Source organism: Callithrix jacchus, chromosome 12, assembly GCF_049354715.1.
Source record: "Callithrix jacchus isolate 240 chromosome 12, calJac240_pri, whole genome shotgun sequence".
Lineage (NCBI taxonomy): Eukaryota > Metazoa > Chordata > Mammalia > Primates > Cebidae > Callithrix > Callithrix jacchus.
This window is the reverse complement of record NC_133513.1, coordinates 81,372,254-81,380,016: the sequence shown is the minus strand read 5'-3', so window position 1 is coordinate 81,380,016 and position 7,763 is coordinate 81,372,254. Positions and strand designations below refer to the sequence as shown.

The window sequence follows — 7,763 nt, the reverse complement described above, 5'->3', positions numbered from 1 at the left end:
CCTATTACAGTCTCCCTAACAAGTTTCCTTCAGCCTTCTGAGCACATCAAGGAGGAAGTCTGGTTTTGGTTATGTCATTGTTTCTAGCCCTTGCTGATCTCCCTATCAAACAAAGAGCATGCATTTAACAAAAAGAACGCAGATATTAAACTCAGGTGCACTGGCTAGTCATGGCATCTATCTACTTTATTATCAGTCATCTCCTTTTTATTATGTTATGGTTACCTTCAAGTTTTGGCGAATGATACTTTATTTTTTTTCTTATTTACAGTATAGTTGCATAAAATTTCTTTTAAAAAATGAATTAGTGAATCATTTTGAAACTTTTAAATAATATTATTGGTAGCATGCAGATTTGGCAAACGTTGTGAATGAGGAATGTGAATGATGAAAGTTTGGGAAATATTGCCATAGGAGAACACTGCTCTACTTAAGATTAGGGAAGAGTCATGTTGTTTGGGGTTGATTATGCTCCCTCCCTTAGCTCTTCATGAGGCTTCTCTTGAGGAATGTGATACTATTTTCTTCCTGCTTCTTTTGATAGTTCATTCTCTACAGGGATATAGGGTGAACCAGTAAGACAGGGAGAGGTACTATCCTTTTTATTCATGAAAAATAAAAACTGACAATGGAAACATCTCTGGGGCATTGTGTACTGGTCATTGGCTATATGCAAATATCCTTGCAAAGTTTGCTGAGAGTTAAGGCAATTCCCTGCATTCATGTGGCCCCTCTCTGGTAGAGGACCACAAGTCAGAGCAGTTAAAGGTAGAAAAGGGATGGATCCATAGAAAAAGGAACAATAAAGTGCTATGGTGTTCAGACAGAGAGGCGATCCTTTTAGTTGGAAGCAGAGGATGGAATAGAGTGAGAATATGGATGATCAGGAAATTCTTCATGGTACAGATAGTTTTTCTTCAGAAACTTTGCCAAGATTTTCTCAAGAAGCATTTATGGTGGGGGCCTCATCATCACCGTCACCAGGTGCTACTATACTATTAATGCTAAAGTGATAAGGCTGGTTTTCTTATTTCCATTTTTCAAAAGTGCAAACTGAGTCTCAGAGAGACTAAGTTTCTTGCCTGAGATCATATAGTTTGTAAGTAGCAGACATTTTCTTTAAGACTGTCTGGTTGCAATGTTGATAAGCTTCCCCTACAATAAACTGATTTCAGAGGCTTTTGCCTTAGGTGATTCTCCCAGTCTGAAACTAATTGAACTAATCAAGCTCTGTGTCAATGTGTCCTGCTTCAGCTATGGATTATCCCATCTCACTCAGCAGCTTCTTCCTAGAGCTTTATCCAGAGCTGTCCAACAGACAGCAGTGATGGAAATATTTCATATGTGTGCCATAACCACTAGTTACATGAAGTATCAAGCATATAAAATGTGACTAAGACTAAGGACTAAATATATTTGATTTGAATTAATTTAAATTTAAATTAATATAGCCATATGTGGCTAGTGGCTACTGTATCAGACAGATCAGTATATAGTTAGACTCATTAATATTTAGAGTTAAAAAAAATCCAGGCAGTAACAGGGACCCAGGAGGCAGAGTGGACATGGCTTAGGCTACACTGAGTCACATTAACTTGGTTCTAGAAGATAACCTTACGAGGAACTAAAAAGGACAGGATTAAAGATGACTGAATACTAGGCTCCAGAATTTGTAACAATCAGCCTAGCAGATCATACATTCTTCAGTGGAGCTGAGACTTGAGAAGTCTGCTCTTAACAGTGATTTGGAACTTTTCAATTCCAGAGAAAAGCTGACCAAGGAACTGCCCAAGACTGAGTCCATATGGAAGAACTTCATCTTCTCTAGGAAGAAAGTGGCAAGGTCATAAAATAAATGAATGGATTCACAGAATCAGCAATAAAATTACTTTATTACATACAAAATGTTATAATGGTAGGAAATCCCTGAAAGTCACTACAGGCTACTCTGTCATCTTTGAATAAGTCAGACAGGGGAAAGTGGCCTTTTTATTTTTTCAAACTTTTTTTCTGAGGAAGAACTGCAGTTAATTCATCAGGCTTGTGTCTTTGGCAGTGCTGATCATGAAGTTTTATATCCTACAGTAAGTGATGAGATTTTTGTGCCTGGCACAAACTACTGTGACTGTTTGGGGTTAGGTAACATCCAGAGCACCATCAAACCTCAGACACTAGATTCTTTAAGTGGCAAAATGATAGCCAGCCTCAGCTGTGGGAGTGGTATACACATTGTCCTTGCAACAAAAGGAGAAGTCTTTACTTGGGGGTCATAAGGCCTATAGCCAGCCGGGCACTGGGACAACTAATCAAGGCTTCTCTACTAATTCGTCAAACAAGTCATTTAAGTTGCCTATGAGTCTCACCATTCTTTGGTGCTAATATCTGATGGAGAGGTCATTACCTTGGGTTATAATAACTCTGGGCATGTAAGATCTGAATCAAGTTAATCAGCCAGTGGCTCAAACAGTCACTGGCTACTTACAGAATGAATAGGCTGTGAACACAACATATGGACAGGTGTGCTCCATGGTGGCAGTGGACACTGAGAAGACTGCCTATGCCTATAGACACACGTTAGTATTAACAGATGAAGGCCAAGCATGTTTTTGGGGTGCCAGTTATAGGCAGTTGGGCACTGGCAATAAAAGCAACCATTCCTATCCTACCTTCATCATTGTGGAAAAGGACAGGATTATAGAAATTGCAGTCTGTCACTCTTCCCACATATCTGCTGCCAAGACCCAGGGTGGGCATAAATACATGTGGGACCAGTGCCAGGGCCAGTTGGCAATTCTCCCTCACCTCACCCACTTCTGTGGTGATGATGCATTTGCCTGCTTTGCTGTTCCTGTTATCACATGGTGCCTCCTCTCTGTGGAACCCCATCTCACAGTGGCTGAATCACTTAAGAGGGAATCTGATAACCTGGACGCTGCAGTCTTGAGATCTGTGATTGATGGAAAATACATTTATGCACATAAAGTCTTTCTCAAAATTTGGTGTATGTGAGCATTTTCATTCACTGTTGGAAGACAATGAGGATTATATTGTAAAAATGTAAATAATGTAAATATTTTCATATTCTGTTTACTGGGCATTCCTGGAATACCTGTGACACAGACAGCATCAGTCCTGAGGAGGTAGTAGGATTTCTCAACTTGGCTACATTTTATAAAGAAAATCACTTGAAAAAAGTTCTGACAACAAACTATCAAGCAAGGCATCTGCGAGCAGAATGCAATCACTCTGCTCTCGTCTGCTGTGAAGTATGATGCCTGTGATTTGGAAGAATTCTGCTTCAGGTTTTGCATAAACCATCCGACTATAGTAACAAATGTCAGGCTTTGCATAAATGGACCATGATCTCCTGAAGAACTTTATCAGCAAAGAAAGCAGTGTTGAAGCCTTTAAAAATGGATCCCATCTTCAGAGGAGGAGTTTCCAAACCTTTCTGTTTCCCCTGCAAAAACCAGAGATAAATAATTTCTCTTGAATTAATAGAATGTATGAAGAGTTACTACATTTTATGGATGCAAGTGGATGGAGCACTTGCATCCATCAAAAGAAGGATGATGGTAATTTTCATCTGCCTAAATCCAGAGTTTATGTAGAATGCATTGAATATTCTGATCAGATGTGAGTAAGGTCAAAAAAAATAAAATATCTTATTTACCTCTTTTGCATCACTTAAGCCAAATATCTTTTGTACCCTGGTCTCAGTATATGCTATTCTGGCCCAAATGTTCCATTATTCAGCAGGCTGATAACACACAGACAGCCTGATAAGGAGTGCTGTTACTACCACATTTTCAATACCGAGCATGGTGCCTTGCATATAGTAGGCAATCAATTTATTATAAATCTTTAGTATACCCAGATAATAGCTTTAGTTATGGAGTACTGGATGAAGGAATAACTTGCACAAAATAAATCTAAGCTACTCTGTAATTACTGAAGTTCTTATTCTTCTGGTACATCATTCTGAGAAATAGTAGCTAATTTAGAGCATTAATTACAATTCACCAAAAGGCCTTGGCTATTAAATTGTCCAAGATCCAAGAGCTAATTTTGATTTTCTGTTTACTCTGAGTCATTAATTTCTTACACAGGATTATTGAGTATAAAGTATTATTTTTGAATGAAATCCCTGGACTGATCTGTCTGACGTAATAACATAAGGTCCTTTTCTCTGTGTTAAGAGGGATTTGCCTCTGTGAAGTGAAGATGACTATATGTTTTGCTTGTAGTTGACTTCCATGTCACTATAAAATAGGTCTTTAAATCTGCCACTAGTATAATTATAAAGCACTATCTGAAAAGGAACTAATACTTATATTTCATGGACAGCATTATTAAGCATGAGATAAATTTATACTATTTATTGGCTTAGAGATGGAGTCTCGCCCTGTTGCCCAAGCTGGAGTTTAGTGATGCAATCTCAGCTCACTGCAACCTCCACCTCCCAGGTTCAAGGGATTCTCCTTCCTCAGCCTCCTGAGTAGCTGTGATTATAGGCATGCACCACCATACCTGGTTACTTTTTTGTATTTTTAGTAGAGGTGGGGTTTCATCATGTTGGCTAGGTTGGTCTTAAACTCCTGACCTCAAGTGATCTGCCTGCTTTGGCCTCCCAAAGTGCTGGGATTACAGGAATGAGAATTTATACTTTTTAGATCAAAGCAAGTTACCCAACTGCAGAAGAGGAACTGGAATGAAACATAGTGTCAGATTCTTCTAATATGTATCTAACAATATAATATTATATAAATAAAACTCATTTGGAATTAGGAAATTTGTTCTGATGCTGAACTATTTGATAATAAAGTGCTTATTTGCAGACAACAACAACAAAAATCATCTAATAAAATTCTTCTGTTTTATGGTGGAAGACAATGAGGCCCAGAAAATGTGACTTACTCAAGGTAAAACAAAATAAAACTCCAAAAATCAAATAAACTAAGCAGATATAGATTCCTGCTTTTAGAAATTAAGATACCTGACTTCCCAATCCATTCTGGAAAGGGAAGAAAACATGTGGAGTAAGCTGAGAAATATGGCTACCAGTCTACGGTGAGATGGTGGATGATCTTCAAAGGTCACTCAGGAAGAATGTGGTTACCACTAAAGCTTGATCACATGCGAATCACAGCTGATAAAAATATTGCATCTTCTTGCAGGAGTACTTTCATCTTTTAGAACATCTTTAGCTAAGATTTGTTTTTGTAAAACTCAGAATAAAATATAAGAAACAAGAATATACTGAAATAAAAAGAATATGGTATGAAATAAAAAGGAAAATGTTTAAAAAGGTGGCTTTCAGATGTAATATTTTATGTACACACATATCCAGAAATATATATATGGATATGTATAATTTAATATATTAATATACTTAGGTAGAAAGATACATAAATTTAGGTGAAACAAACAATATCATGGAAAAAGTACCAAAATTAATGCAGTGAGACAAACTTCATTTGCAATATTTAATTTCCAAACCCTGGTAGTAAATATAGGTGTTCAATGTAATGAATTTTATATGGTTTTGCAATTGTTCATAATAAAAATGCAATAGTTTGATGGATAAAGAAATTTGGACAAGATAGAGAAAAACTGAAAAACTAAAAATTATTAGTTAAAAACACTGGAGACTGTAAAGGACAAAATCGCATAGAAGTACATGAGTGATTCTGGGAAAAACTTGATTACCAAGTGCACAGGTCAGAGAAAAAGACAAAGAGATAAAAACAATGACAGAGAAGATGATAGACATTGAAGAAACATATAGGTAACAGATTCTTTGAGATTAAAACAAAGGAATAGACACATTAATATTCAAAGGCATGCTAGGAGAAAACTTGGGTTAAAGAAACATGAATGCAGACTAAAATAGTTCAGCATAAAATTAAAATCAAGGGTGATACCTTTGAAAACATATGCTTGCTAAGTTCTTTTCATTATAGAGATGAAAACAAAACCATAATAATATAAAGCAAGTATATAAGCAGAAAGTTAATTATTTTCTTAAAAAACCATAATAGGTTACCTACAAATATATAAAAACTAAGGTGACTTTACACAACTCTGTTGCAATGCTAAACTAAAGAAGAAAATAGAAAAGTATCTATAGAATTTTGTGGCAGAAAGATGTTTTAACCTTTTGTGTTAAGGCAACAAAAAAACATCCTCAGACACTCAAGGGTGCAAACAATATTCAACACATATCTCTTCCTGAAAAAAATTACTTGAAACATACCAAATGGCTAAGAGGTATGTTAAAAAAGTGGAAGACACAGTTAAAATTAGATAAATGTAAATACTATGGAAAATATATATGTATTATGCCAATGCCAAAAAAGCCACTTGAAACTACTGAGTATTACACTACACTTAAGATATTTGCATTTTTATAATTATGAAAATACACGTGTTACTTTGTAATATGAATAAGGATCTCATTACAACATTAAACATTCTCAGGTTCCATGTACACCTGAGACAAGTCTTGTGGAGCATGTGGTCAGTAATCTTCCCTTGGCTTCATCCTCATACTGATTTGTTTGCTTTTGTTTTGAATGTTCAGAACTCTTTGAACCACACACTGATGATGTCATGCTTTCATAGAGTGTAGGACCAGGTTTTCATTACCTAGAGTTTCCAGGGACCTTTCCTTTGAGGTAGGCGTAGAGTGGCAGGATATGGAAGCTATTTTTTTAAGTGCTTATCTTGTTTTTAATTTTTAATTTTTTAGGGAGTACATAGTAGGTATATATATATATATTTATGGGGTATATGAGATACTTTGATACAAGCATACAATGTATAATCACACCAGGGTAAATAGGATATTCATCACCTCAAACTTTTATCCTTTGTGTTACAAACCATCCAATTATACTTATTTTTAAATGTACAATGATTGACTATAGTCACCCTTTTGTGCTATCAAATACTATAAAAGTGCTAATTTTGATTAAGCTTATTAAGGGCACATTATATCCCAAATAAACAATCTTTCTTAGCTAAGCTGATTACTTTGTTAAGGAAGGAAATTCACACACAAACTAAAATGGCAAATATGGGTAGAAAGTACAAAAAGGAGGATTTGACTCCAGAATTCCTCCATAGATGGAATTTAAGGACAATCTTGTTGGACATGGAATGGAGGAGAACTATGAAACTTTCTTGAAGGTGCACTCCATAGAAATCTTACTGTTTTTATAGAATTTACCTTTTTATATCTATACACTAAAAATTATTGGCACTTTTATTTATATTGATACTTCACATAATTTTTTATGATTGTATACTATTGTTATTACTATGATTATTATTTTCATTTGGTTTGCCTCTGTGGGAGATATGATGATGCTGATGGAGGTGTTGACAGAGCTAAAGACATGTTACATCTTGACAATGGCTGGAGGAAGGACTTCATAGTCTATCAAGGTATAAATACCAGCAATCTCTTTTCACCCTATTCCAAAGCACTTCTTAAATCACATGAGAACTCTAATATGTAATGAGAACCACACCACTGTTTTTGCAATCTCTAAATGTCAAATTAAAATATGAGTGAAAAATTGTGTAGTCAAGCCAGTGGGAAGGTGACAGATGACAGATGACAGAAGGTGTTAGCACAGAAAACTTAGTTTTGGGTGGGACTTGCAATTAATTCAAACGAATTGAAATCTGAACTGAGTGTTTTTATTTTCAAGCAGTGAAAAGTCAAAAAGATAAAGCCCAAACTTGGAAATAACCCA

At 35.8% G+C, this 7,763-nt stretch overlaps 1 pseudogene; it reads left to right on the top strand.

The window, feature by feature from the left end:
* The first annotated feature begins 875 nt into the window (after positions 1-875).
* LOC100404927 (RCC1 and BTB domain-containing protein 2-like) lies at positions 876-2,493 on the top strand (annotated as a pseudogene).
* Positions 2,494-7,763: the final 5,270 nt, after the last annotated feature.